Source organism: Oncorhynchus masou, chromosome 27 (assembly GCF_036934945.1).
Source record: "Oncorhynchus masou masou isolate Uvic2021 chromosome 27, UVic_Omas_1.1, whole genome shotgun sequence".
Lineage (NCBI taxonomy): Eukaryota > Metazoa > Chordata > Actinopteri > Salmoniformes > Salmonidae > Oncorhynchus > Oncorhynchus masou.
This window is the reverse complement of record NC_088238.1, coordinates 45,548,690-45,558,835: the sequence shown is the minus strand read 5'-3', so window position 1 is coordinate 45,558,835 and position 10,146 is coordinate 45,548,690. Positions and strand designations below refer to the sequence as shown.

General features: G+C 41.1%; 1 long non-coding RNA gene across 1 annotated transcript; it reads left to right on the top strand.

Annotated features, from left to right (window-relative positions):
• The first annotated feature begins 6,390 nt into the window (after positions 1–6,390).
• LOC135516288 (uncharacterized) lies at positions 6,391–9,773 on the top strand. The gene is made up of 4 exons (XR_010451918.1): positions 6,391–6,455; positions 7,094–7,439; positions 8,161–8,195; positions 9,496–9,773. It is a non-coding gene; the product is annotated as an uncharacterized LOC135516288 (long non-coding RNA).
• Positions 9,774–10,146: the final 373 nt, after the last annotated feature.

The window sequence follows — 10,146 nt, the reverse complement described above, 5'->3', positions numbered from 1 at the left end:
AGCAGCCGCTAGATGGGGTTCTAATAAATAGAGCTGTTTCAGTTTTCTATCTACAAATTTGGCTCTATATTTGGAATGGTTCAAACTACAAAATATTATGACCCCATTAATGAAGGATAATACTCTCAGGAACACATATGTATCTTCTGTTTCCCTCGAACGTCATCAGAATTATTGCCTGGTGATCTTCTGAACTTCCCAATACCTTTCTGATGCATTTCAGTCTCTTCAAACCTTACTTCCTTCAGATTGAAAACTGTCAAAAGTACTGTTAGACTGATTTGTAATAGACTGTCATAGCTCCAATTATAAAAGAAAACATTGGTCATTGATTACATACTTTTTTTTACATGGTGGGGTCGCAAAGAATGTTTAATATCAAAATAGGGTCACGGGCAAAAAGTTTGGGAACCCCCGGGTTAGTAGCTCTGACACCCAGACAGATCTTCATGTTATGATCATGATCTAAAGACAAGTATGGGTAGCTGCAGCCCAATATGGTGACAGGAGTATGGGCGAGTGGGTTTGTCGAAAGGAGTGGGTGTATGGAAAGTGAATCAGCTAATTTGGCAGATTTGTTGCCACTCAAGACCGTTTTGTGTAACGATCTTCTTCATCTGATGAGGAGTATGAAAGATCGGGCCAAAACGCAGCGTGGTAAGTGTCCATTTCAATGAAATAAAACTGAACACTGAATACAAAATAACCAAAGTGAAACAATGAAAATCGAAACAGTTCTGTATGGTGAAACACAGACACAGAAAACAACTACCCACAACCCATAGGGGGAAAACAGGCTGCCTAAGTATGGTTCTCAATCAGAGACAACGATGGACAGCTGCCTCGGATTGGGAACCATACCAGGCCAAACACATAGAACTATAACACACAGAACAAACATAGAATGCCCACCCCAACTCACACCCTGACCCAACTATAATAGAGATAAAAAAGGAATTAAGGTCAGGACGTGACAATTTGGCTGAATGATGAGTCGATAAGCTGGCGACCAGTGCACTGATCCGAGGTGCTTCTTACTGGGGAGCTGTATCATGGTCGTGTCGCCAGCGGTAGCTAACGTGCCAATTTTTTACCATCCCATTATCTTTTTTCAATTAGGATAGCAGCATACACAATAACCAATATTGTAAACCATCTAAATGTGATACATACAGTACATACACTATACTACTCAATGGGGAGGGTATGAACGGCAACAACACCAGGACACAGTGCCCTTTGCTCCCGTTTGTCAAGCACCAATGTCCAGCAACGGCGTGGGAAGTAGCTACCTAATGTAGTAGCCAATATCTGGGGGACAGTCACAGTAAGCACACATGTACAACACATGAAGCAACAGTACACCCATCACCAGTACTTCCAATAAAAAATAACAGTTGTCAGTTTTATAATTCAAAATGTAGAATTGTAGAAATACGACTCAGACGACCTTGCATGGGCTTCAAAACAGATGTACAAAACAAATGTACGAAAAAAAGATGTACTCTTGGGTTATGGTATCGTAGCTGCATGGTTAGGAACTGAAATAAAAAAAACACAGCTCAATCAAAACAGTCTAACTTATATCAGAGTGCCTTTGACACACTAACTCCTTTCCACATGCCCACTACTTTCCTTTCGACACACCCACTCGGCCATTCTCCAGTCACCATACTGGACTGCAACTACCCTTCTCGCAATAACGCCTGTCTCTGAAAAGACTTGACTACCTTTGTAGCTGTATCTACAGTCAGGCTAGGGTTAGGTTAGGGTTACGGCTAGGACTAGGGTGAGGGCTGAGGTTAGGGCTTCAACACTGTCGTGTCTTTGGCTATGCCGGATTAAGTGATATGACATGCTATTCTATAAAATCATTCCTCCATAATTAATATTACCTGATTGAGCTAATCATGTAAATGTAATTAACTAGAGAGTCGGGGCACCACAAAATAATATTTATAGAACTGTTATCTTCCGAATAAACTCTTAAAGACCTAGTAATATTTTACATCAGTAGCAGTCAATATTAATCGTCACCTTAATTCAGTCTCATCTGAAAGTTGTAAATTCTTGGTTATCTTCACGAACCCTGGCTAACAAGTTGAATCAGCAATACAAAATTTAGTTTAATTATTTATTTACTAAATACCTGACTAATCACACAGAATTACATATACACAGAATGAACTATACCTTAATGACAAATTACGTCATAAAGGAAAACGTCCCTAGCGGGAGGAACCGATATGACAGCTGGTTACACAAAAGAAAATGGACTGGGTTTGAGTGAAAGAGTGGGAAGACTGAGGGACACAGGGAGAAGCTGTGCTGTCGTAAATACAGTATCTTATGCATTCTAAATTACCGCTCATTTGGAAAAGGAAAATGCAATAAATATTTACTCTGAGCTGCGCTTCGGTAGGTTGGTGGTAGATGGAAGGCTGTGTTGCCAAACCGAGTCCTTTGTCCTTTGAAGAATGCCTCTGGTGGTCAATTGGATACGTTGTAGTAACGTCATTGTGTGGTAGACAGGATACTCTGTCTGTTCTTTCCTGGACCACGTTTGCAGCTGCTGTTGCTAACTCAACGGCTAGGAGGTATCACTTCTGTAGTGAATAAGAGTTCAAAGTTCATACCATTTCGCAACCAAAGCTCACGCTGAGGTTGGCTTAGTTCTGTAGTTGACATGTTAGTCCTTTTAACGCAGAGACAGCAGACCTCACGTACTTGGAACAGGAGGTTACATTTTCGACAAGGCTTTATATAGTGGAGCGAGAAGGGTGTGTCTGAAAAGTTTTATAACCCATGTCTCTTCACAGGGGCAGGCCACTGATTGAGCAGAGCCCTAACCTTATGAAAACCCAAATCTCTCATTTGGAAGCTAAAATTACATGTAATCTCTTCCCCAATAATTTTATATTCAAAAATTTAAATTGAACAACAATTCCATGTGACTCCGATAACTACAATGTGCAGACTTTCCACTGTAGAGTTTATGTCATAATGTCATTGATGAGAATGTCTCAGACATATGTTCAATTGGTCGAATTACCAGAATATAGTTCATTTCCCCCCCACCTTCTGATGTTCCCAGAATCTCTATGTTAACCAAGGGGTTTTCAAATGTCACATCAGTAGGGTAGAGAGAGGAAAAAAGGGGGAAGAGGTATTTATGTCTGTCATAAACCTACCCCCAGGCCAAAGTCATGACAACACTGTCTGCATCTGGGTCTTCTCCTGAAACGTGATAAAAAATATATTTAATATTTGAGATTCCCAAAAGTAGCCACCCTTTGCCTTGATGACAGCTTTGCACACTCTTGGCATTCTCTCAACCAGCTTCATGAGATTGTCACCTGGAATGCATTTCAATTAAGAGGTGTTCCATGTTAAAAGTTAATTTGTGGAATTTCTTTCCTTCTTAATGCGTTTGAGCCGATAAGTTGTGTTGTGACAAGGTATGGGTGGTATACAGAAGATAGCCCTATTTTGTAAAATACCAAGTCCATATTACGGCAAGAACAGCTCAAATAAGCAAAGTGAAATGACAGTCCTCCATTACTTTAAGACATGAAGGTCAGTCAATACGGAACATATCAAGAACTTCAAACATTTCTTCAAGCGCAGTCGCAAAAACCATCAATCACTATGATGAAACTGGCTTTCAAGATGACTGCCACAGGAAAGGAAGACCCAGAGTTACCTCTGCTGCAGAGGATAAGTTCATTAGAGTTAACTGCACCTCAGATTGCAGCCCAAATAAATGCTTCATGGAGTTCAAGTAACAGACACATCTTAACATCAACTGTTCAGCGGAGACTGCGTGTATCAGGCCTTCATGTTCAAATTGCTGCAAAGAAACCACTTCTAAAGGACACTGTTAGCAGTTGATGTTACTCTTCAATAACACAGACCCCAAAGCAAATCAGGGGGAGGAAAATAGGTTTTTCAAAAGAGAACAAATCAATGTGAGGAGGAAGATGTTCATTCTCCCCATGTCCTCAGTTATTATCTTCAGTGATTCTCTCCTGTGTGTCACATTCTGACCTTAGTTCTTTTGTTATGTCTTTGTTTTAGTATGGTCAGGGTGTGCGTTGGGTGGATTGTCATTGTTAGTTTCTCTATAATTTGCTATTTCTGTGTTTGGCATGGTATGGTTCTCAATCAGAGGCAGCTGTCAATCGTTGTCCGTGATTGAGAACCATATTTAGGTAGCCTGTTTTATATTGTGTTTCGTGGGTGATTATTTTCTGTTTTCTGTTGTGTGTATGCACCAGCCAGAACTGTTTTCGGTCGTTCTCTTTGTTAGTTTTGTTATTTCCGTGTTCCGTAATAAATATGGACACATATCACGCTGCACCTCGGTCCTCCTCTTCTCCTTCATACGACGACCGTGAAACTGTGATTCTCGCCACAGAACAAAGGGACAGGATGTAGTTTTTTAACCCAGCCCAAGCCTGTTGTCGACCAATTAGAATTCCTTTGCAATAAAACTGGGCCAATGGCCAAGTATCCTATTTCAGGTTCAATGTATAAACAATTTGGACCAATGAGAACTTGCCATGAGTCCCGGACTGAAATTCCTCCCATGTCTCTGACCCATTGATATTACAAAAAAAAACACTATTTCCATTGATCGTTAGTACTCTATTGATCTCTCATCCTCTGCGTTGTGTATTTATCTTCAAAATATTCTTACAACACCAATAAGAAGAAGAGTCTAGCTTGGGCCAAGAAATACGAGCACTGGATATTACACCGGTGGAAATCTGTCTGATGAGTCCTGGTCTGATGAGTCCAAATTTGAGATTTTTGGTTCCAACCACCGTGTCTTTGTGAGATGCAGAGTAGCTGAACAGATGATCTCCACATGTGTGGTTCCCACCGTGAAGCATGGAAGAGGAAGTGTGATGTGTGGGGGTGCTTTGCTGGTGACACTGTCTGTGATTTAGTTAGAATTCAAGGCACACTTAATCAGCATGGCACCACAGCGTTCTGTAGCGATACGCCATCCCATCTGGTTTGCGCTATGCAGGACTAACATTTGTTTTTCAACAGGACAGTGACCCAACACACCTCCAGGCTGTGTATTGCCTATTTGACCAAGAACTAGAGTGATGGAGTGCTGCATCAGATGACCTGGCCTCCACGATCACCCAACCTCAACCCAATTCAGATGGTTTGGGATGAGTTGAACCGCAGAGTGACGGAAAAGCAGCCAACAAGTACTCAGCATATGTGGGAACTCCTTCAAGACTGCTGGAAAAGCATTCCAGGTCAAGTTGGTTGAGAGAATGCCAAGAGTGTGCAAAGCTGTCATCAAGGCAAATGGTGGCTACTTTGAAGAATATAAAATATATTTTGATTTGTTGAACACTTTTTCGGTTACTACATTATTCTGCTTCATAGTTTTGATGTCTTCTCTACTATTCTACAATGTAGAAAATAGTACAAAAATAAAGAAAAAACATTGAGTGAGTAGGTGTGTCTAAACCTTTGTCTGGTACTGTATAATCCATCTGTTGTGTGTAGCCTTGTGGTCCTCTATGAGCCCCACCAAACCCAAACACCTAAATCTGTTGCTCCCATTCTTTTTTGGCCCTGTGACCCAATTTTGAATACCACCATTTTTCAAGACCCCACCATATTAAAAGTGTAATGTAATCAATGGCCATTGTTTACTTGTAATGTTTACTGTAATCAACAGGCCAAGTCAGTCTGAAGTACTTCTGACAGAACTTCAATCTTGAAGGAAGTGTGGTTTGAAGTGATTGAAATGCATCAGAAAGGTATTGGGAAGTTCAGAAGAATATCACCAGGTAATAAAGTTTTCGTGTAGAAAAGAATGTCATCATTGATCATGCCTCCCCCTAATCTTATTTAGTGAATGGTCTTGTCCACTCTGTTCTAATGAGTCCTGAGTGCTTGTGGGCATTGTAGAGGGAAACAGAAGACACACACGTGTTCCTTAGAGTCGTATCTTTCAGGGATAGGGTCATAATATTTTGTAAATTAAACTGTTCAAAAGATAGACACATCAGAAACCACTATGTTTATTACAACCGCATCTAACAGCTAAGAGTGATTTTGTAAGTTTTATTTCAGATTTTCTTCTCATGACCCCATTTTTGAATCAGGGGACACCACACGGGTCGAAACCTCTGGTTTGCAAAACGCTGACCTATATGAACCCAACCAAACCCTAACACCAATCTCCATTTTGATTCAACGCAAATATGCTACACTTCTGTTTTTACACTCCACATAAAATGTCTGTGTCAATTCTGCTTTCTGTAAATAGACATTGTGGTCCAATCCTAACTACCACGCCCCCAACCAATGAAATCCCTTTTGATTTCACTGTGATCTCAACGTGAATAATGAGGTGTTCTCTGATTCACAACCACACAGAATGGCGAGAACCTTCCTACCAGCTCTACTGCTCTATGGATTGAGTAAGTAAACTACTATTGAATCTATCATGGAGACAGAGTAAGATTGACTGCATCCATCATGTATAACCAGAATGTTCAGTGCAGCACTTCTTCCTGATACATTTTTTGAAATCATTTATTACCCCGTTTTCGTGGTATCCAATTGGTAGTTGCAGTCTTGTCTCATTGCTGCAACTCCCATACGAACTCGGGAGAGGCGAAGGTCGAGAGCCATGCATCCTCCGAAACACAACCCAATCAAGCCACACTGCTTCTTGACACAATGCCCACTTAACCCGGAAGCCAGCCGCACCAGTGTGTCAGAGGAAACACTGTGCACTTGGCGACCATATCAGCGTATACTGCCCCCAGCCTGCAACAGGAGTCGCTAGTGCGCGATGGGACAAGGACGTCCCTGCCAGCCAAATCCTCCCCTAACCCAGACGGCGCTGGGCCAATTGTTTGTCGCCCCTTGGGTCTCCCAGTCGCGGCCGGCTGTGACAGGCTGGACTCAAACCCAGAATCTCTAGTGGCACAGCTAGCACGGCAATGCCATGCCTTAAACCACTGCACCACTTGGGAGGCCCTTCTTCCTGATTTCTAACATGTACATGTGATAACAGCGATTATAGTCATTAACTTCCTTCTCTGTGTTTCAGGTTTGGTCTCTGCTTTGGTTTCTCAGTCTCAAACAATGGAGGTTCGTATTGGGGATAACATCACCTTGCAGTGCTCCAATATTACAATGGCTGTGGGACACACAGCATGGTTCAAGCAAGTCAACGGATAAGAACCTGTGTGTATCTCGTCTATGTATGGCTTTAATTCAACACCTGATCTTCACAATGGTTTTCAAAGAAGCCATTTTGGAATGTTCAGCAACAACAACACTAACTTCCTCAAAATCACAAATGTTGAAATAGGTGACTGTGGCCTTTATTTCTGTGGATTGTATCCACATAGCCACATGTTCTTTGTCAATGCAACATATCTAAAAAATTAAAGGTATGTTTTCAACTATTTATCAGGCTTTTGATACATTTGAAAATGTGTATCAAACTAATAAGGACTTATCATGAAACAAAGGCAAACCATTGATGGACATATTTTTTTGCATTATAATTTTGAAAAATAAATACTTCTCTATTATTACTAATCGCAGTGCTATAGGGCACAACGGAGGTGAGGAAACACCAGAGTAATCTAAAGAGAGTCGTGTAGATGAAAAAATATCTACATGATGAAATGTTTAGGTCTGTCATTAAAGGACCACCAAGTGATTTAATAAAATGTACTCTAATAGGACATTGTAATGGAACTATCAGTCTACTATTGTAAAGTGGCTGTTCCACTGGATGTCAGAAGGTGAATTCACCAATTTGTAAGTCGCTCTGGATAAGAGCGTCTGCTAAATGACTTAAATGTAAATGTAAATGTAGTAGGAGCGCATAAAGATATGTACCATGTACCTTCTTCCCCTGGTTGTGATCCTTGGCGTTGTGACTGCTGTTCTACTGATAGTCATCCTCATCCTGGTCCTCAAGATCAGACGAGACGCAGACAAACACAACACATTTCATGATAATATTGGTCCTGTCAACTACATCTTTAATGTAGATGTTTTGCCCATGACATACTGTACACTGAAAATCCGAAGAGTCAGTGTGTTCACTAGAATGGAATGATCCATTAATCCGTTCTCTTGTCTTTTTTACATCATATTCAGGGCATAATTCTCAAAGACAACCACAAAATGATCAGGTAAATACTTTATCATTAAATACTGACATATAAGCATTTCAGTAACTGTGAAAATGTAGTCTGTCATGGTGTTTGCAAACCAGAACCAAGATACCAATGCATTGAATTATGCTTCCTTGAATTTCACCTCCAAGAGGAGGAAGATGGAGAGGAGAAGAGAGAAGGAGCTGGACCCCCGTATAGTGTGTTAGGTTCTAAATTAACAGAGTAAAAACTCACGGACGATTATTAAAGCTCAAACCAAGTTTATCACCTAATGGGTCAGACAGCTGAAGAGACAAAGACATGTTCACACCAGCACAAGTATACATACCCCAATTCTGGTGAAGTCTCCTCCTTCCCTCAAAACATGACATCTTTATTGTCAGGCAGGAAGTTAAGTGATGTGGGTAATAAACTGTTCCTTCTCCCTTAATGTGAATTGACCTGACCTCGGCCCCCATTCCTCACTAATCCACAGTTCTCCACCTTTATCAGTGACCGCAACCACCTGATTGCCTTTTCCTTAATCAGTAACATTTCACACCCCTGGCTCATATCCAACCTTAGTTGACTCCACCATATACATTCCTCCTACAGATGACCATTAACTTTTGGTGTAGCAACCAGACTGTTGCCCTTCTCCTTTCCATAGGATACCTGATAATTAACAATCTTTAAAGTTTAGAAGTCAGAACCCATTAAGTGTATGCTGCTACAAGATGACAAAGTGGAGGAGGATGGAAGAGGAGGAAAATTGGTTGTCCATATCTTTGAATACATGTTTAAATCATTCTATATTGTATGTGTAGTTAAATAAAATGTATTGAAATGTAAATCAGTAAATATCTCTGCAGTGGTTGTGAGTTGTACCTCAGGGCCACTGTAGCCCTCTCCAACTCAGTTAGGCCACTCAGCTCAGTTGTTCAGGGTGTGGTTAGAGAGGACCAAAATTGCCTTTGTCATGATGTTATTCCCCCCTTAGTATTTCCTGTCTTGGCTTTGCACTGGTCACAGCCCCCTATTCCGAGAAGCACCTTATAAGGAGAATATGATTGGGGTCTGAGGTAGAGGAGGTGCCAGTAAGTGTACACATCACTTCCTGTGGTGTGAGTGACAGGAAGGAGCAGCTCAGTGTAGAGCGAGACCTGCTGAGGTGAACATCACTGGGTCTCTCATAGACTAACACTGGGGATGAAATGTCTCTCTCTCTCTCTCTCTCTCTCTCTCTCTCTCTCTCTCTCTCTCTCTCTCTCTCTCTCTCTCTCTCTCTCTCTCTCTCTCTCTCTCTCTCTCTCTCTCTCTCTGTATGTCTCAACAGATTTCCAGTCAACCAGCCAAAAGATGGCTTTGAGACCGAAAAGATGGCTCTTTTCACACCTCTCTTCATCTGTTCATCTGGACGGTAAACACCAGACCAGTGCCAGTCAGTTCGATGTGCAAAGCCAATAGAATTTTCCCAACCTTAAAATGTGCATAAATGTGCATTCTTAAACTATCGGTCCTGAGTTATGAGAATAGATCTATAATCACACACTATTTATTTTTATTTAGGGTCATTTATTTAGGGTCAATTTCTCATTTGGATCTTGAGTTGAAAACATTTAAGAACCATAAAGAAGATTTCTACAAGATGGCACTGACAGAGAGTCCTTAGGAAACTTTGCAGTATTTCGTTTTTTTATGTACTATTTCTTACGTTGTTAGCCCAAAAAATCTTAAGTGTTATTGCATACAGCCGGGAAGAACTATTGGATATCAGAGCGACGTCAACTTACCAGCACTACGACCAGAAATACGACTTTCCCGAAGCGGAATCCTTTTTCCGAACCATTCAGGGCATTTTAACTGATTCCAGCCACCTGGATTCTTTGTACATCGCGCCCAACAGGAATAAACATCTCTCCGGGAAGAAGAAGGCGGGGTGTATGTTTCATGATTAACGACTCATTGTGTAATTGCAACAACATAC